Consider the following 12,941-nt stretch of genomic DNA (forward strand, 5'->3'; position numbering starts at 1 on the left):
TGGTATTGTTGATCTAGTAAAACAAAAATTTTCTGAAAATATCAATTTTTAAGATAGTTATTCAATTTACTAAAAATAACTTTTAGTTGAGTTATTTTTGGTAAATTGAATAACTTTTCCAAAAATTGATATTTTCAGAAAAAAATAGTTTTAATAGATAAACAAAACCATGAAGAATCCATCCTCTAAATCTTATGGATTTATATCGTACCGAATTTGAAATGTTCTGTCCCAAAAATTCACACTTCAGGCGCTCATATCTCATAAAGTAATAATCGGAAAAAATGTTTTCTGAAAAAACTTTTTCATTTTGATAGCTTGATGATATACAAATCGAAAAACTTTGTAAAATATCACGAGTAGAAAGTTTATTTCTAGCCTTTGCACAGCCTTAAGAAAGATAAGCTGAGAGACGAGAATTTTCAAATATCAAGTGAATTTATATTTATTATTTTTGTTATACAGAGGTGGTATCATATTGGTCCAATTATTGTGCATTCAGGTATAAGATTTTCAGACTTTCAGACAGTCAGACTTCACTGTCAAAAAAAAAATTTTTTTTGGAGTTTTTTGACCCCTCGGTCCTTTTTCAAGTTATCTATTTTTCAATACAGATGTAATGAGAACCAAAAATTATAGTTTCTGATTGACCAAAAATCGTAGTTTCCATATCATCGCTCATGTGACACGTGACACTCTTCCTCCCGCATTTTTCAAAAGCCAAAACGACACCTCTAAAACCACACGTCTCTCAATCCTTTTAGTTGATTTCAATTCGAATGTTTCTGCCCAACAATCACCCCTCATCCCTTGGGCACTTATCAACAACAAATCCGCCCACTCAGCCGGTTGCACTGAATATGTATCAAAGGGGAGATGGGACATGGTAGTGTGAGAACCAGTGTACCGCGACACTTTCACAGTTAACAGCAAAGTTCGAAATCAACATGCCAGGTACCCCTTCTGAAAGAGCCCCTCCTCGCCAGAAAACCTCCTAAATTACCCCCTCCTCACCAGAAAACCCCCTAAATTAACCCCCCATCCCCCCGGAGAACCCTCTTGGCCAATCACAGCAGCTAGGCCCATTATTCACTCAGTATACCACTTCCCATACCAACAGAGTTCGGGTTGGATTCAGCAGTTGGCTCCGGCTGTAAATTCGAGTCACAAGGCACAGTGAGAGAGTGAGAGAGGCAATTCATAGCGAAACTATGCGGGAACTCTGGACTGTGTGTCTCACTGCAAATGGAACGCACATCCTATTGTTTCCGGGGACACATCCCACAGTGTTCATTGATGTCAATTGATTAAATCTCAAAACAAAAATCTTTAGGGTCTCTGAATTCTGTTTTGCTCTCTCTATATCATGGGTTAAGTAATAATCGTGGCTTCTATTGCCCCAATTTCGCCCACATCTCTTTAGAAATTGTAAAGTGTAAATAAAAGGCATTTATCTATCTATCTATCATTTCCTTATCTAATTATTTCATCTAAGATCATTAGAGGACATATTGAAGGGTTCTTTCTAACAAGTAATTTCCTAAATTGATACGTATACTGTATTATAAACAATCAACAAGTAATTTGAGAAATTGATACTTATATTATGAACAATCATCCTCGAAATAATGAATAATGAATTTATAGCCGAATACAAGAAATATTTTTACAAATAAAAATAATCATTAAAATACAATAGTTATTGGCAATCAATCAGGCAATTCAACTGAAATGGAATGAAATAAGTTCCATATTTAAAAATTGATAAAGAGGAATAATTAACTATTGATACTCATAATATAAACAATCATCTTCAAAATCAATTGAGCAATTCAACTGAAATGGAATAGATTAAGTTACATATTTCAAAATAAATAAAGAGAAATAATCTACGATTGATACTACTCATATTATAAAGTTGCAAACAGGCAACCCGTGCTCCGCAAGGATCCATTCTAAAAATTCACCAACTGAAAACTTAAAACTTGACGTAATGAAATCTCGGAAAATTGAAAATGGACCTATAACCATTCGCGGTTAATCAAGAATTTTTCTGCCATTTTTCAAGTTGATCAGTCCAGTAGTTCAGACGTGATGATGCATCAAACATAATTTTCCTATCCCGTACGTGTATAAGCCAGTTCTTTCCTTTATTATACTAGTATAGATACTCATCTTCGAATATCATTTGTGTAACAAAATCATTTGTCATGTAAGTGATTTCATTGAATACAACTTGATTTGAATTAATTAAGCAATCCAACTGAGTTGGATTGAGATGTGTCTCATATTATAAAATTGACATTCAGTGACAAAGCGAAATAATTAACAATTTTTGTAACTCACGTCATGAATATTGTATTTTACATTTTTTATATTTGAATCGGCCTGAGGAGGAAGGGAACATGTCAAAATTTTTCATTTTTTTATGGTTGAAATGAATTGTTTACTGTGGGATACATCGATTGGAGTTGAAAGGGAACATGTCAGCATTCAATTTATACGAGAAACAGATATAGTATTTTTGCTGTACTGGAGTGAAAGGGAACTAGTGAGGTCCACGTTATAATGGCAGTGGATAAAGATAGAAGAATAACGATACCGATTCTCTGCATCAATTAATTATATTTCTACACTGTCAAAAACATAATTGGCTTCGATGTGGACTTAGAAAAGGATAGTATCACCGGCTTTGTCGAATGATAGACAAGGATAGCAAAACCAAAGTTGATCAAATACTGTCATTATAACGTGGACCTCACTATAGTCATGACACACATGTTTACTTTCAACGCCGAACATTCGAAAATCAGCTGTTTGTCAGTTGTGATTTTCATGCTATTGTTAGGTTACCACGCGTTGCTTTGAGGTTAGATTGCTTTCGGTTGAGATGTTTATTGTAAAAGTTGAAGAGTGATAATTTATAATATCATCATTAGTAAAAGGAAGTTAACAAAAACTCAATTTTAAGGGGTGAATCTTATATAAGTACTTATACTGGATTAAAATTGTTAAAGAATTGTCTTAAAAGAGTTTGCACCCTAATGACAAAAAACAATGTTGAAATTATCAATACTTTTATCTGTATTCAGTTTTTTCTCTCCCCTAAAAAATTCTGATTTTTGACATGTTCTCTTTCTCTTCAGACCGATTCATTAATATTTTACATTTTACATATTGTATTGTTACAAACAATAAGTTAGTGCCAATCACTTTTGACGTCTATATTTTCCATAATGTTCATATTTCCCTTCCAAATTAAATACTATCAATTCTCAACCACGTTTTCTCTCCAAATTTCATATAAAACTACTGAATTCGTCGCCATAAAGTAGCCGTGCAATATTCAGTCTCACACCCTGCTCTGTGGGGTGATTGCGAATAGAGAAGAAGATCAAAGCCATACTCGACGATGAATACATTTGCATGTTTTTAATTAGCACCAGTCTAGTGCTTTTGTTCTCTTGATTGTTAGCGAATGGTCCCCTCTCCCCACCACCCTTCAACCACTCAACTTGCTTCTGCATTAAGAATAAATCTGAATATCGTTAGAATATAAATTATCTCAACACAGAAGAATTGGTTTGGGGTTTGTTTTTCTCGGCTTTTCTATGATCAATGTGGTAGCCACAAGCTCCGGTTGATCTAATCACAGGGATTCAAATTTGTCCCTACAGATTTTCATTGTTTTTCTGTTCCATTGTCTTTTTTCATCCTTATTTTCATTGAATGAGGACAGAAACAAATTCTCTGCTAAATTCTTTCTCTTTATTGCAGTTGAGTCGATTGCTCGGATTTGAATATTTCTGTGAAGGGGAATTTCAATTCGTCAGATACTACATTCTCTATCTTACTATTTATTGACCGAGCGAAGTGAGGTCTAAGATTCAAGTCGACGGTTTGGCATTTCTCTTAATGTTTAAATGTTTGAAAGTTTAAATGTTTATAGGTTGCGCATTTACGGCGAAACTGGTAATGGATTTTCATGAAATTTGACAGGTATGTTCCTTTTTAAATTGCGCGTCGACGTATATACAAGGTTTTTGGAAATTTTGCATTTCAAGGATAATATAAAAGGAAAAAGGAGCCTCCTTCATACGTCAATATTAGAGTGAAAGAAAATCAGACTATAGAATTATTCATCATAAATCAGCTGTCGAGTTGACTATAAATTGCATGCCATGACGCATGCAATTCAATATCTCAATGTAACTTGGTAAAAAATTAGCAGCTGTGTAGACTACAAATTGCATGCTCATTGAATGCCATTTTTATGCACTATTAAATAGGATGCAAAGAACTTATAAACAGCTCGTCTGGGCGCCTAGATGTCTTCTGGTTTTCTCGTGCTAAATTCCGGAAAGCGTTATATGATAATATTAAATCTTGTGTAAGCATGATCTGATCAAATAAATAGTTAGTGTATCAGTGTGGATGTGCTTATGGTTTGGGACGTCGTTATAACTGCGCGAGGTCTACTGTTCACAGAACTACTAGTTATTATAGAGGAAAAAATACTATCTAATCAGTAATATCTAAAATCTGCTATTATTCAACTCTTCAATCATACTTTATTCATACATAAATACTTCAATCATACTTTATTTATAATATAAATTCTGCTGCTCTTGTATTTAGTTTTAGTTTATCAGAGATTGACAATGGTGTAATAACCTAAACCGTTCTTTCCAAATATCAATAAATCTGTGGTTTTTGACAATTTCTTAGTCTTTTTCATTTAATATGAATAATTACCACAATAGCAACTCCTCAACTACATAAATAGTGAAAAAACCTAGTTTCTAGGATAATACCAAAGTCATTCATCTATCAAAACAATAATTTATTGCATTAATACATGCAATTCTATAAATAACTATTACTTCAGGCAATAACTAAAGACTCACGAGGTCTATCTCACAAAATGATAGTCTTATGGTCATCACACACCAACATAGCGTAGCTAGAAATACGTTTTTTGAAAGACATAGCCGACGACATATCTCCTAATGTTAATCAATCTCTAAATTTGTGAGATAGGACGGCTACGTCTTCCGGAGACGTATTTCTAGCTACGCTATGTTGGTGTGTGATGACCATTGGTAACGTCCTACGTCCACATGAAGGAAAGATGGATCTTCATTCCTTGTTTATGACATAGCTTTTTCATCAGAGTGCATAATATGAACTAAATGTAACTTATCATACATTCATCATCCTACATAAAATCTCTTACACCTTATTATATACTCATTGAAGAAGTATAGTGGGCCCATATACAGAAGTATATAGGCTACTTTATTCAAATTAATAAAACATTTCAACTTAAAAATGGCCAAAGTAGGTCGAAACTAGTCATTAAAATGTTGAAAAGTTTTTTAAATGTTGTAATAAAAGGATACTAAAAATTTATATTGTTCTTTTCATTTAATACATATATAGTATGAATTGTTGACTTTGTAGAATTTTGTAGATTTATTCAAGAGCTTTGTAGGATATAGACTAGGCTATGTAGACTTTTCTAAAAGACAAATAGCTGAATATTTTATAATAAATTTCCACAATATTTCTGATTGTGAGTATTTTTGATCAAATCAACTAGATAATTCGAATAAGAATCTATTCAGTTCAATGTAGTCTAATGGTTCTTACCTTATTGTTGTTCTATGTTCCGCAACGAGTAATATCTATGATATTGAAGATTCCTGGATATTGCATCACAATTGCTCTGTAAAACAAAACATTTTAAACTTTAAAATGTATTTTTCATATATTTAAATTCTCAAAATTACATATTATAATATTATTGTGATGTATTACTGATCTAATTGTGATGAGAATTGTGCGATCATTAACGAACACCAAACTCATTATATACTTGCTCCTCTCTCACATTAGCTCTGCCAATTTATATAGATGCATAACAAGATTATATCTATAGTCATTCCATATTGCTTTTTTCATATCATATACAGTTCAATAATTATTATCTTAGTCAGTATAATGTAAATGCATCTATAATTTTGCTGCATTGTAAGCTATTGTATAAAAGTAGTGTACTAGTAGTTCTGTGAACAGTAGACCTCGCGCTCAGTAAGTTACATTGACCTGTTGTTAAGGTTTCTCAAAAAATAATAAATAATTCATCAATTTAGAACGTCTAGAAAAAATCCTAAATAAACATAGAGCTTTCTGTCCTATCGTACCATGACGTGTCATCCCAGAATATGAGTGTGAGCGCTCTTATCAGGTCTGGCTGCAACAACTGTCTACAACGTTGATGGAAAGATACATTTTCAAGATGTTCGATGTTTTTGAACAGGTAGAATTATTATAGTCCACTAAACAGCTGATTAGTGATGAATATTTCTATAGTCTGATTTTTACTCTAATATTGGCGTATCTACTATTTTATGAACGATACTCAGATGTGATTCAGACATGATAACATGGAGTATTCTGAGTTTTGAGTTTATAATAGAGATTTATGATAAAAATTCATATAGTAAATTAATTTTTGAAAATTAGGTTGGGTCTATTACTATTAATTGGATAAGAAATACCACATTGCTAATAACCATGTAATCTATTTTGAATGATGCAAGAGAATATTTGAAGCTGGTTAATAGCTTCAGTAATTATTTTTATTTTTCAAAATACTAGTAGTTCTGTGAACAGTAGACCTCACGCAGTATTCTCATCTACAAGTACATGATTGAAACTATAGACCTTATGGAAATACAGCAATAGACTGGCTTCTCCACACATCTGTGTAATCACTTGTCAGCTGATTTAAGATGAATAATTCTATAGTCTTATTTTTACTCTGATATTGGCATATGAAGGAGGCTCCTTTTTCCTTTTATATTATCCTTGAAATGCAAAATTTCCAAAAACCTTGTATATAAGTCGATGCACAATTTAAAAAGGAACATACCTGTCAAATTTCAAGAAAATCTATTACTGTGTTTCGCCGTAAATGCCCAACATATAAACATTTAAACATTAAGAGAAACGCCAAGCCATCGACTTGAATCTTAGACCTCACTTCGCTCGGTCAATGAGTCAGTATATATTGTAATCTACATGAATAAAGTAGACTACTCAATCACTCATCATAAAAAATTCCTCGTTCAAAAGTACTGCATGATCGTTACTATTAAATTTAAACTTTTAAATCAACATCCTTGAAGCTATTTATCAATTTTTAGTATATTGTTTCTGTAATGAACAAAATGCAAATACATAAACTCATATAGGAATCTGAAAACATGAATGCGAATATGCTAAAACATTGTGAAGATTGTAATGCTAGAACTGGGTTATTTGGAGATCTACAAACAATTCTCCAATTCGGGATTCCGTGTCGGCCACAATCACGAAGCCTGCCGGTCGGGTTGCAATCATTACAGCCGCCACTTGCATTGTATAACAGCCAGATGCTTATCTTCGTGGCCTTAATAAACGGCCAACAATATTTCCAAGGAAAATCTTCACGTCCAATTATCATGGAAATGAGAAAATATAGGCCACTAACTGCTATGATTAATTGCTGTTGTTAGTTTTCGTCTGGGAAATTTAAATCTTTACCGGTTGGTGTTCTACGCTATTTTAGTAGTATGAAGTTTCCAGAATGATAAGTAAAGAAGTAAAAGTAAGCGTTAAGTGATAAATAGAGTACAGTCAGTAATAAAAATAAGAAGTACAGAAGTAATTTTCTAAAATTCTTTTTACAAAGTATAAAAAGTTTCAGAATAAAGTATTATCATGTTATTACTGAAGGAATAAGGTATATAATCAATCTATCCAAATTTAAAATTGTTTGTTTTATTCTAATTTAGATTTTCATATTGTGATTTGGCATAGAAATTGAAATGGACATAACTTATGTATAATATTTGGAAAAATTTAAACTAAATTATGAATTTGAAGAAGTTTTGGGCAATAGCCTGTTTTTTCTTTTCCGATTTTTGTATTGTTTGTGCTAACCTAATAAATAAATGATTTTATTTAAAAATAAATAAATAAAATCTTAAATAAATAAGTAGAAAAGTAAATTCGTATGGCTTTTGTTGGTGGGGAGTCCCTTGCGGGAAGGTCCCACCGCCTGAATATATAATTTAAGCCGTCAATGGGCCTTACGACTGTCATACTTCAGCCGGGACCGACAGTTTAACGTGCCCATCCGATAACTGGGAGTGATCCGTGGTCTAGTGGATAGAGTGCCTGCGTAGCAGCATAGAGATCCCGAGTTCAAAACCCCCTCAATACCAAAAGTTTTTTAACCAGATCACTCCCGTGTTATCGGATGGGCACGTTAAACTGGTGGTCCCGGCTGAAGTATGACAGTCGTAAGGCCCATTGACGGCTTAAATTATATATTCAGGCGGTGGGACCTTCCCGCAAGGGACTCCCCACCAACAAAAGCCATACGAATTTAATTTAATTTTAGATAAGTAGAAAAGTGACCCGGCTTACAGACTTTTGTTGAATAATCACATTTTCTCGAATTTCAAGCTTATTTTCAATTTTAGGTGAAAATGTTACTGAACATTAATTGTAGAGATTTTCATGCTCGATCTACTCCACTTGATTTTTTTTTGTTTAAATTGTATCTGAAGGCTGATAATTGGGAATCCAAAATCGAACTTTGCATTGATGGGGCGGAGCTCCTGAAATTTCCACAGATATGAGACTTGTGGCAGTTGATAGAGCTTGTCAATGACTATTTTAGGTATAAATTTGATCAAAATCGTTGGAACCGTTTTCGAGAAAATCACGAAAAACCCTGTTTTTGACAACATTTTCGCCATTTTAGCCGCCATCTTGAATTGCATTTGATAGAAATCGTTCGTGTCGGATCCTTATACTGTAAGGACCTTAAGTTACGAATTTCAAGTCATTCCGTTAATTGGGAGATGAGATATCGTGTACACAGACGCACATACACTCATACACACACACACACATACAGACCAATACCAAAAAACCACTTTTTTGGACTCAGGGGACCTTGAAACGTATAGAAATTAAGAAATTGGGGTACCTTAATTTTTTTCGGAAAGCAATACTTTCCTTACCTATGGTAATAGGGCAAGGAAAGTAAAAATGTCGTATCAAGTTTAAGAATGTTGTAACAGATGAAACCAACACATCTTCATCTGTAGTGATGGAGATGTGTTGGTTCCAAGACGAAATTGCAGTCCTGTATACAATTCTAAAAAATGTCGATATGCCAAATATAAAACTGTGTTTTTTCAAATATGTTTTGGAAAAATTCCACAATATCAATTCTTATTGACAGATTTTATCAAGAATAGTATTCGTTATGAAATGTTGTAGGAAGTTGAAAAAGTTGGAACAATTTAGAATTCAAAGGGTACATTCTAGATCTAGAGTATTAAGGAGAATTCAATTCAAATCAAATTTATTCACCAATTAACAACAGTGTTACAAAAAAAATGAATAAATAATTGTTTGTTAAATAATTGGCGTGGCTGGAAAAAGAAAGCTTGTGCTCTAGCCACGAGTTCAAGTATTCCTATTTGATTTTTAATAAGTAATTGATAATTTTAATAAATAATAATTGATAATTCAATTTTAATAATATATATATATATATATATATATATATATATATATATATTATATATATATATATATAATATATATATATATAAAAGCGAAATGGCACTCACTCACTGACTGACTGACTCACTCACTCACTCACTCACAGAACTAAAAATCTACCGGACCAAAAACGTTAAAATTTTGTAGGTATGTTTAGTTGGCCCTTTAGAGGGGCACTAAGAACGGATTTGGAAAAATTTCCAAGATACGCCCAAAATTAGCGTTTTCAAGCGTTTTTTTTGCTTTTTCTCAGATTTATTGAGAACAAATGAACAGAAATTGTTCAAATTTAGTACAGAAGCTAAGCTAGGATGTAATAATGTTGTGTTAGAAGGAATTTGAAATAACGCCAAAGATAGCCAAAGATTAGCGGTTTTTTGCGTTTTCTCAGTTCTTTCATCAAGTAATAGACAGAAAATGTCCACATTTTAGACAGAGGTTTAGGTAGGGTCTAAAAATGTTGTGATGAGGTGACTTTAATATTTCATCAAAGATACGCCCAGAATCAGCGTTTTTCTCAGCTTTTTTGCGTTTTCTCAGTACTTTGACTTTCTGATGGAATGAAGCATGCTCAAATGAAAAATGCAGGCGAGCGAAGCGAGCCCGCTGATCTCATTTCTGGACGATCCAGTCGGGGGTCCAGGGGGCGGACCCCCTGGCTAGACGGACTTGGCGAGCGAAGCGAGCCTGACAGCTAGTTGATAATAAATCATGAATAATTTGATCAATAATTATTCCTAGAGCATTGCATTTTTCGTGAGCATGAATTAGAACGTATGAAGATGTTGAATTGTATTATTATAGATAACAAAAGATAGCATAAATGACTATGCATAGTGCTATTTTTTCTCTTGTATCCACAACAGCAAGTACTTATAACATGAGGTTTCTGCTTGCAGAATAATTGGCGGATTCTACATGTTTTCGAAAATTGTTTGAGCTTTTCAACAACGATTCACACAATTGAATCATAATTCAGACAAGAGCTGGAACCGTTTAAATGTGGATAGAGGACAAAAGTGGTAAAACATGAAAGTGAAGACACTAACGAAAGAATAAAACGAGCAGTGATGGGACATTTAACGCCGCGTTCCATTGGTCACGCCGGCCTGAGGTTTTCCAGACGGTCATGAATGAAATTTCGCGGTAGAAATAAAACTAAAACGGCCATGACCACCAGGAAATGCTCCACCATAACAAGATACGCACTTGTAGCATCTTCTTTTACTCTCTTCCTTCTTTTTCTATCCTATTTGACACGTTCTCTTTCTCTCCCTTCAGGCTCACTATCCCAAGAAATAGAATGCATTACTTGGAAATCCTCTCATCTTATCAATATCATTCATCAACTCCTTTATCTCTTCCTTCTCCTTTCTCATTTTTTTATAGTAGTAATCTTCTCTATCACCTTGCAACCTCAATCATTCCCTCCTCTTTCTCTTTCTTGTGTAATGTAATCTTCTTCTCACTCTGCCCAATATTAGTAATCTTCTCTATGATCTTCCAACATGAATCTTCCTCGTCTTTCTTTTTCTATCTATATAACAATATAGTAGATGCAAAACAAAATTATCAATAGGAATACCGAACTGCTTCTCAATAAATAATTGCTTCTTTGTAAATTCATCTAAAGCTTCGCTGTAATTTAAGCTATTGTGTATAAATTTAGGTGCGCATATATATATAAAGCTTTAGATGAATTTACAAAGAAGCAGTTCGGTATTCCTATTGATTACTATCTATGTAATCTACATAAATAGAGCACTCAAACAATCAAAAATAAAACAGATCATTTCTTCTTACTCAGTAACTTCTATATAATAATAATAAATTAATTTATTCTTCCAATTGATGCATTACATAATAGGAAATTATGAAAAAAGAGTATATCACAACAATATTGCAATTTATAAAAATATAAAATAACACAATTACACGTTGTACAAAGAAATCACAATAACTCATCTACATAAATAGAATAAATAGAAGAATAAAAATGTTCTAGCACCCCTAGGACAAAAAGTCCTGTTTGGGGCACCATCATTTTTTGAGGTGACAACGTCTTATAAATTGGTTTGCCAGGTGACACTTCAAGAAACTGCGTTACGTTCCCACGTTATGCGCTCACAATGAGAGCGAGTGAGAGCGTTCGTTTCGGTTCACGGTCGTCTGGAAAGAGCACGAATGAGAGCAAAAAGAGCATCGCGGAAGCAACCCCTTAGGCATTCACCTGGAGAGAGAGTGAAACGGAGCAGTCAACCTGCGCAGGCGCCGCAAGGAATCTCCTGCGACTGCGCCTGCTTAGGTGAATAAGTGAATAGTGGTTATGTTGTAGTAATCACAATAATGCATAATCAAAATGTTGTGGTTCAGTGCGAGATTCTTTGTATAAATTAATGTTTTCAATATAATTCTTTGTATAAATAAATGTTTTAAATTGTTACTATTATTTCATCCTTCTTCCTACTATACGAATGAATATTCACATTAAAATTATTTTACCACTCAAAGTCGTTGTCACATAAAACTTTCGCCCGTATACCGACTTTACAGGCAACCATGCAATTTTTTTAAGCAAGAAAAAGGAAACAATGAATTATTTTGCTGATGAATTATATCACCTCCTGATTCTATTCTTTCTTTCTTCTTTTTTCATTATCTCTATCATATCAACTCAATCAGTTTCTCTGTTCCTCTTTGGTCTCTGATATAATTTTTCTTCCTTCTTTCTCTCTATTAGTACAGTTACCTTCTCTATCGCCATGCAATTTTAATCATTCTCTCATTTTTACTTTTTTCTGATTGTTCTACTTTATTCGTTATTGATTCATACAATAAGTACATCAAAAAAAATGATAGGAAGAGAAAAAATAAGGTAACCTTGTGCTATTCCACTCCCAAATTTATAAAAGCTCAAACATAGTCCCAAATTAGGTCAAGTCTTGTAGTTGCTAACTCCACAAAATTTTCAGTCCTTAATTATTTTCACACAGTAGATTTCTAAATTTAAATGCTTCAAAACCAGATATAGAAGAAATATTTCACATTATTATCACTAAAATATGGAATATTCACATATTAGGGAAATAATTTTGCAGGACCAAAAAACAAACTTAATCAATTATTAATGAATTCAAACTTAATCAATTTATTTCCTCCTTTCTCAGTATAAGTATTATTTTTGTTTCTAACATTACAATATTATCAATAGAAAACTTCTTTTCTCAGCACCACCTGACCACCTCGCAATTCAGTCATTCCTTTATTTTTCTCTTTCTCTTTCTCCTCTAATCTAATCCCTTTTTCTTATC

At 33.1% G+C, this 12,941-nt stretch overlaps 1 protein-coding gene across 4 annotated transcripts in view; it reads right to left on the minus strand.

Moving 5' to 3' along the window:
* LOC111055281 (alpha-1,6-mannosyl-glycoprotein 2-beta-N-acetylglucosaminyltransferase) overlaps positions 1-12,941 on the minus strand; it is a 299,287-nt gene that overhangs the window by 130,300 nt on the left and 156,046 nt on the right. For all 4 annotated transcript variants that reach the window (XR_005571119.1, XM_039426386.1, XM_039426387.1 and 1 more), the window contains exon 2: positions 5,653-5,728. The gene's annotated coding sequence lies outside the window, so the exon portion shown is untranslated. The remainder of the gene's footprint in view (positions 1-5,652; positions 5,729-12,941) is intronic.

Source organism: Nilaparvata lugens, chromosome 4 (assembly GCF_014356525.2).
Source record: "Nilaparvata lugens isolate BPH chromosome 4, ASM1435652v1, whole genome shotgun sequence".
Classification (NCBI taxonomy): Eukaryota; Metazoa; Arthropoda; class Insecta; order Hemiptera; family Delphacidae; genus Nilaparvata; species Nilaparvata lugens.